Source organism: Cucurbita pepo, chromosome LG10 (assembly GCF_002806865.2).
Source record: "Cucurbita pepo subsp. pepo cultivar mu-cu-16 chromosome LG10, ASM280686v2, whole genome shotgun sequence".
NCBI classification, from domain to species: Eukaryota; Viridiplantae; Streptophyta; class Magnoliopsida; order Cucurbitales; family Cucurbitaceae; genus Cucurbita; species Cucurbita pepo.
In genome coordinates, this window is record NC_036647.1 from 485,315 (window position 1) to 492,326 (window position 7,012).

The 7,012-nt window shown below is 34.0% G+C and overlaps 1 long non-coding RNA gene across 2 annotated transcripts; it reads right to left on the reverse strand.

The window, feature by feature from the left end:
- Window positions 1-2,006: 2,006 nt before the first annotated feature.
- On the reverse strand, window positions 2,007-6,539 carry LOC111803233. 2 transcript variants are annotated; one of them, XR_002816359.1, is made up of 5 exons: window positions 6,270-6,539; window positions 5,621-5,657; window positions 5,436-5,544; window positions 4,866-4,983; window positions 2,007-3,627 (listed from the first exon to the last, which is right to left on the reverse strand). It is a non-coding gene; the product is annotated as an uncharacterized LOC111803233 (long non-coding RNA). The 2 variants fall into 2 exon arrangements; XR_002816360.1 differs by lacking the exon at window positions 4,866-4,983.
- Window positions 6,540-7,012: the final 473 nt, after the last annotated feature.

The following is a 7,012-nucleotide window of genomic DNA, read 5'->3' on the forward strand; positions in this document are numbered from 1 at the left end:
ATGATTGATTATAGGGAGGAGGGAATCAATATTGATAAGTATATTGAACATTTTGGGATAGAAAATGGAATGAAGAATATATTCCACGCTCCCTCCTAAATATGCTCTTATTCTCAAAATTCTAGTACCTATACCTGCATTCTCTATAATTAATAACATAAAACTTGGGTGCCCAATAACCAAACTTCAATCCAAGTTCAAAACAAAATTAAAAGTTTAATATGCTTCAAATTTAAATGCAACATTCAATTTTCCATTATCTCCATTTTAACCTATTATTAAGTTAAAGAAAAGAGAGCAAACAAACGAAAACCCTATGTTTATAAAGGTGCACGTGGAGTTAAAAGGAATCGAAAGCCCTTAAATTAAGCCTACTTTATGTCAGGCATTATTAATAAATTCAGAGAAAAAGTTCAAAACAATTTGATATTATCCATCCATTGCTTTAACTCTCACACGCACACACACAAAAATCAAAAGCAAAATAACAAAATAACAAAATAAAATAACCAAAAATGATTTTGGGCCCCAAAAACTCGGGTTAGCGTCCATTTTCACTTTAATATGTAGGGTTAGGATTTAAGATGTAACTGTATTTCTTTGGCATTAAAAAAATAAAAAATAAAAAACTAAAGAATCACACTTGGTGGTATGAACCAATGTGGTTGTTGAGCTGGATCCAGATCCATTCATACATACCCACTTCTACATATTAAAGACAAATGGATGCTGCCCCGATATCATAAAACAATACTTAATTATATTTATTCTAATGNATTATATAATAAAATAAAAGAAAAGAAAGGAGGCAAGTTGAAAGATACGAGTCACGGGCAAATTATACTCAAATTAGTCATTTTCAAATTAGGGTTTTTGAAAAATAATGTTATTTTTATTGGAAATGTTGCATTAATTATTGGTTGCTTCTCAAATAGGGCTTTAGGCTAACATTTTAGGATATTACATTTAGGGACACCAACCCAAATTAGTTTTCCAAATATTGGAAGAATCAAAATTCCTTTCTAGGAGTTTTAAAACTTAAATCCTTTCTAAGATTCTAATCCAAAATGATTCATATATCCCACAAAGTGACTTCAATTCTTAAGAAAGGGCAGGATGATGATTGATTATAGGGAGGAGGGAATCAATATTGATAAGTATATTGAACATTTTGGGATAGAAAATGGAATGAAGAATATATTCCACGCTCCCTCCTAAATATGCTCTTATTCTCAAAATTCTAGTACCTATACCTGCATTCTCTATAATTAATAACATAAAACTTGGGTGCCCAATAACCAAACTTCAATCCAAGTTCAAAACAAAATTAAAAGTTTAATATGCTTCAAATTTAAATGCAACATTCAATTTTCCATTATCTCCATTTTAACCTATTATTAAGTTAAAGAAAAGAGAGCAAACAAACGAAAACCCTATGTTTATAAAGGTGCACGTGGAGTTAAAAGGAATCGAAAGCCCTTAAATTAAGCCTACTTTATGTCAGGCATTATTAATAAATTCAGAGAAAAAGTTCAAAACAATTTGATATTATCCATCCATTGCTTTAACTCTCACACGCACACACACAAAAATCAAAAGCAAAATAACAAAATAACAAAATAAAATAACCAAAAATGATTTTGGGCCCCAAAAACTCGGGTTAGCGTCCATTTTCACTTTAATATGTAGGGTTAGGATTTAAGATGTAACTGTATTTCTTTGGCATTAAAAAAATAAAAAATAAAAAACTAAAGAATCACACTTGGTGGTATGAACCAATGTGGTTGTTGAGCTGGATCCAGATCCATTCATACATACCCACTTCTACATATTAAAGACAAATGGATGCTACCCCGATATCATAAAACAATACTTAATTATATTTATTCTAATGTTTGGGTGTTTTTTCAATTTAGTATTTTAACAATTTTCAATTATATCACTTTTATTGGTGAATGTTGAAATGAGTTCATACCTTATAATTATACAACCTAAGTATTATCATATAGTATAATAAATCAAATTTGTTATTATCAACTAGAAGAATATAATTGAAAATTTTTAGAAGAACTAACCTATAACATATTTCTATCAAACAATCAAAAGCATCTCGAGAAGCCTAATGACTATCCTGTAAACTCAAACCCCAAGGAAGAGGTTGGGGTTGCATTAATAATATTTTCAAACAAAATAATAAATAATAAATCATATTTTCCAAGAGCATTTGAGGGGGGTGAAATTGTGAAGTCCAAAAACATTCTTTATGGAGAATCAAAGTGAAGGGGAGGGTTGGGTGTTGATCACGTGTTGTGTTGGGTCGACATGTCTTTTGGTGTGTGTTAGGGCATGAATTACACGTCCTTGTTGATTTTATTTGACCATTTGCATCTCTTTGAACAATACAGACATGATTTGACTCCTTACCTGCTTTCTTTGACCATACTCTCCACGTTTTTAGACATTTGGGCTCCTTTCTTTTTTCTACTTTTTGTTTTATTAATTCCTTTATGGACCCAGGTTGGAAATGTTCACTTGATTTAACATATACATCCATAGTTCAAACCTTCTTTTCACATTCCCTTGGCAAGTAAAGCACTTGCATAATCACGTTCCTTTATGAACCACTTTCTTGTTTTATTAATTCCTTGATTGACCTGGGTTGGAACTGTTCACTTGATTTAACATATGCATCCATTGTTCAAACCTTCTTTTCACATTCTCAAGCATTTCATTCCAATCTCATTCATTAATTTCTAAAAAATTAATTTTTTTTCTAGTTCTTAGACAGGAATATGTGTCTTAACTGGTTTAAGTTCAGTTCTAATTGAACTCTTAGATTTACTTGTGTTAAACCGACAAAACCTAATTTACTTGCCTTTTCTTTTAGAATTGAAATTCTCTTTATCCCCACTTGTACCATGCCTGTGTTAAAGAATGTGCCTTGTTTGGGATTTCCTGTAGAAAAGGGTGGCTATACAATGGAGAGAGGTGGGAGGAACAAATAACCATCTATTCAAAGAGGTAATGAGGACAAAAATCACTACTAAATCTATCAGATCATTGGCTAAGATTTATGTTCATCAGCACCCTTGGGGAAGGGCGAGGGGGGGTGGTCAGGACAGGATATTATTATGATCTTTGAAAAGATCTTGGATGATCAGTAAATGTACAGGGATCAAAATTCTCTTCAAATGGGGAGATGTTGGATTAAGACTAATCAACCTACATTTATTTTCTTGTGATCTTTGATCTAAGTTTTTTCAACGGTTCCCCTTTTCATGACAATGGGCAGGTCACATTTTCCAAAAAAAAATCTTCATTTATTTAAACAAATTCAAAGACCTTTCTCTCTTCTTTTAACAAACACAATTAAACTACTTATATTGGAATTAACCCATTAATGAAGGTAATAAAAATTTCACCTAAGCTTAGGATGGAAAAGTTATCAAGCACTGAGGAAGTTGAAATTGCCAAGTACTTTGGGAGCAAATGTGTAAAGTTCAGATCGTAGCATGGTATGTAAAAAAACTTACCTTTTCTCTCAAACTTCTTTATCATAGTACAATGCTTCTGGCACATTCTTCTTGTATTTTGTCCTCGTCTCTTCATGTGTTATTGATTACGTTCCTTACAAAATAGATACGAATGTCAAATTTATACAATATTCAACTACAGAAGCAAATAAGAAATTTCCGAAGGGATAAGGAAAAAAGAAACTGAAGATTTAGGCTATAATTCTTCATGATTGGTTCCTTGAGAACTTTTTGCAACATAAATTCAGTAAATCTCTACTAAATGTATGCTTACATGATGTCTTCCAAAAAAAAAAAAAAATTAACTTTTCTACACGCATTGTTATTTGGAAAAAAGGAAAAAACAAAAACAAAAAAAACAAGAAAGAAACCGTTCCAAGCTTTATTCACATACAGTGTCCTACTTTGCGTATCATAAGTTCCATATTGTCTCTCTATCAAATTTTAACTTTTCCAGCTTTGCTGTGGGAGATTCCAGAATGAACAGAGAAATTGAGGAAGGAGATCGTGGGGTATGTTGAAAGGAATTGCATAAATATGTTTCGTCTTTCCAAATGGGTCCCATGATTCATGTGTTTAATAATTTTCTTCCACTTCGTTCAAAGTTTTCGCGGTTTAGCTTGAACATAGTTTCTTCTCTACTTTTCTGATTGGTATGTTTGGTTTGAACTTTTCAGTGTTTGATGGTGTGAGTACTTTTCCTTTGCACTCGTTGTACCTACTAAATAAAGACTAACCATATTATCTCCATTACTCTTCTGCCTACAATTCCAGCCACCTCCAGCTCAGATAAGGGATTCAAATTCCATATCAACTCTATTCTAATTTTTCCTTCCAACATCAGTAGGACATAAACTCAATGTTGTTAGACTATGAAAAAAAATTGTCGTTACTGGATAGCGCTCAGGTACAATAATGCGATAGAACTAGAGAAATATATTGCAATAATATCTAAAATAGCTAATAGATAAACCAAGTAATTTCAGGAACTTGGGCTATAAAGAATGCCCAAGTCTAGACTAACTTAATCTTGTCTATCTTCCTACTTTCCACTCCCTCTATTCATAACTAAATACCATAGCATCCTTCCTAATTAATTACGATTGTAGCCCTTAATAATATTCCTATCATTATGCTTCATTAAGATTTATCATTCTCTAACAACACGTCCAGCCGTGGAGCGTTGAATGCTTGGTTTACTTTCTTCGCTCATTTGATCTAATAAAAGACCAACACCGAGGTTGTATAGCTAATACCGTTAAGGATAGATTCCGATGAAGTTAATGGTAATCGCGAGTCCCCTTTGAAGGACCTGAATGAAAAAAACATTACCTTATCATAGGTCTATGAGATTCTAAGACAATTATGAGCAAGCTGCACTGGAATTCCTTCCCTGAGTAAGTATGACGATAGGACAAGAATCGGCACTGGACATCTTATCTAGGTAGAGCTAACAGGAAAAAATGGAAAAACGTGGTATAAGAGCCATGTCCTTAATTTAGCCATATCAATAAAATTCTCAAATGTCGAACAAAAAGTTGTGAGCCTCGAAAGTGTGGTCAAGTGTCGAACAAAGGATATACTTTGTTCGAGTGCTCCATAGGCCTCAGGGGTGGCTCTATGGTATACTTTGTTTGAGGGGAAGATTGTTGGTGGGGAGTCCACCTTGGCTAATTAAGGAGATGATCATGAGTTGAATACGTCTCCATTAGTATGAGACCTTTTGGGGAAGCCAAAAGTAAAAGTCATGAGAGCTTATGCTCAAAGGGAACAATATCATACCATTATGGAGGTTCGTGGTTTTTAACATCTTTATAACTCGAAAGCCATGTGCAGACAATCATAATGGATACTATAATTTAGATTGGTTCCTTCTTTAGGATCAGATTGTAAATGTTATACCTTATAGACCATTGGTTAAGGAACTCATTATCCACGTGGCGATCAAATACATGACCCATTCCAATTAGCATGACTTGCTTTGGACATATCCTTTTACTGCTTCAAGAGCCTGTCAAAAGACATAGAACGTCATTAAAGTAATTACGAGATACTAAAAACTAAACTCATAAAGATGCCTACAAAACCTGCAAAAGGCAGAAAATGGACACAGCAGGATTCAGTCTGCAATGAGAAGGTGAAACGCAGAAGCTAAGCAAAACTATCTCCAAAATTATAATAACAAGGCAGAAAACTGGTACAAGGAGAATTTCATTTCCATCAGCCAATAAAATGTTTCTTCAATGAACGCTTCTTTTAGTAATGTTGAAGATTAATCTAAGAATCTTCCGATGACCGTCGCAAATTAAGACAGGAAAAGAGTACTTAAGAAGATCAGGAGAAGCAAGACAGATTTTAGAGTGTTCTGGCTCCAGAACGCGAGAACCTACATCCACTTGCCCAAGGAACCAATTCACTAAAAGATTTCACAGCACGTATATCATCAATGTAAGGTTCAAACACGTTAAAAGTGCAGATGCGAAATCAAGACAAACAAAAATTGCTTCTGAAAGCCATAAAGGACGGCAGAAAGAAAAAAAAGCGTCCTGATCATAATTATATATGCGTTGTGTTTAGAAAATTTTCAACAAATTATATATCAATTACGTAAAAACATAAAAAGCAAGTGATAACGACTCACGGAAACCACTCGAGTAACCTAATGGCGTGTAAACCATCTTAGAACTAGCTCCCTAGACGTCTTCCCTACATCGGTAAATATGTACTTGGGCTCACCATTGCTTTGGCTAATCAACGAGCAGTGATGTGTTGTATTAAACTTGGTTTAGCATCTACGCCGTAGCCACTCATGTATAACGGACGAAACGAGGACAATAAATTGCAAGCAACTGCGCCGGTGAGCATACACCTCCGTCCAGTTACAACTTAAATTCCGCAGTAGTAAAGAAACTTCAGCTAATGAATCAGAAAACCACAGTTTCAAGTGAAATAGAACCTGCACTTTCGTCATTTGTGCTATCGTGAAGTTAAATCTACTGCATCAGACCATTGNAAAAAAAAAAAAAAAAAAAAAAAAAAAAAAAAAAAAAAGGACAAACGATGCAGCGTAATCTAGATGCAACAAAGTCTCAATCCATACTCCAGAGAGATGACCACAAATCTAGACGCGGAAACACCTATTCCTCAAAACAGCCTCAAAGTAGAGTTAGTAATGACAATCTGATGAAATCACCTGTAGTTTGGGTCGAGCTCGGAGGGAATCTCATCGGTGCCTCGGATCAGACACAGCAGGGGAACCATGAGACTGTGCCCAAGAACATAAGCGCCGATCCAGTACCATTTCCGAATATCCACAGTTTCCCGTGAGAATCTGCGCCACTAATATGGATGCTTTTTTGAGTCCCGCCAATTTCAACGGTCTCAAACATAACTCAGATTATTTTTTATTTATTTATTTTTTATAATCAATTTTCATGTTTATTCTATTTGCTCGTTGATTTTTTTTTTTTTTTTTTTTA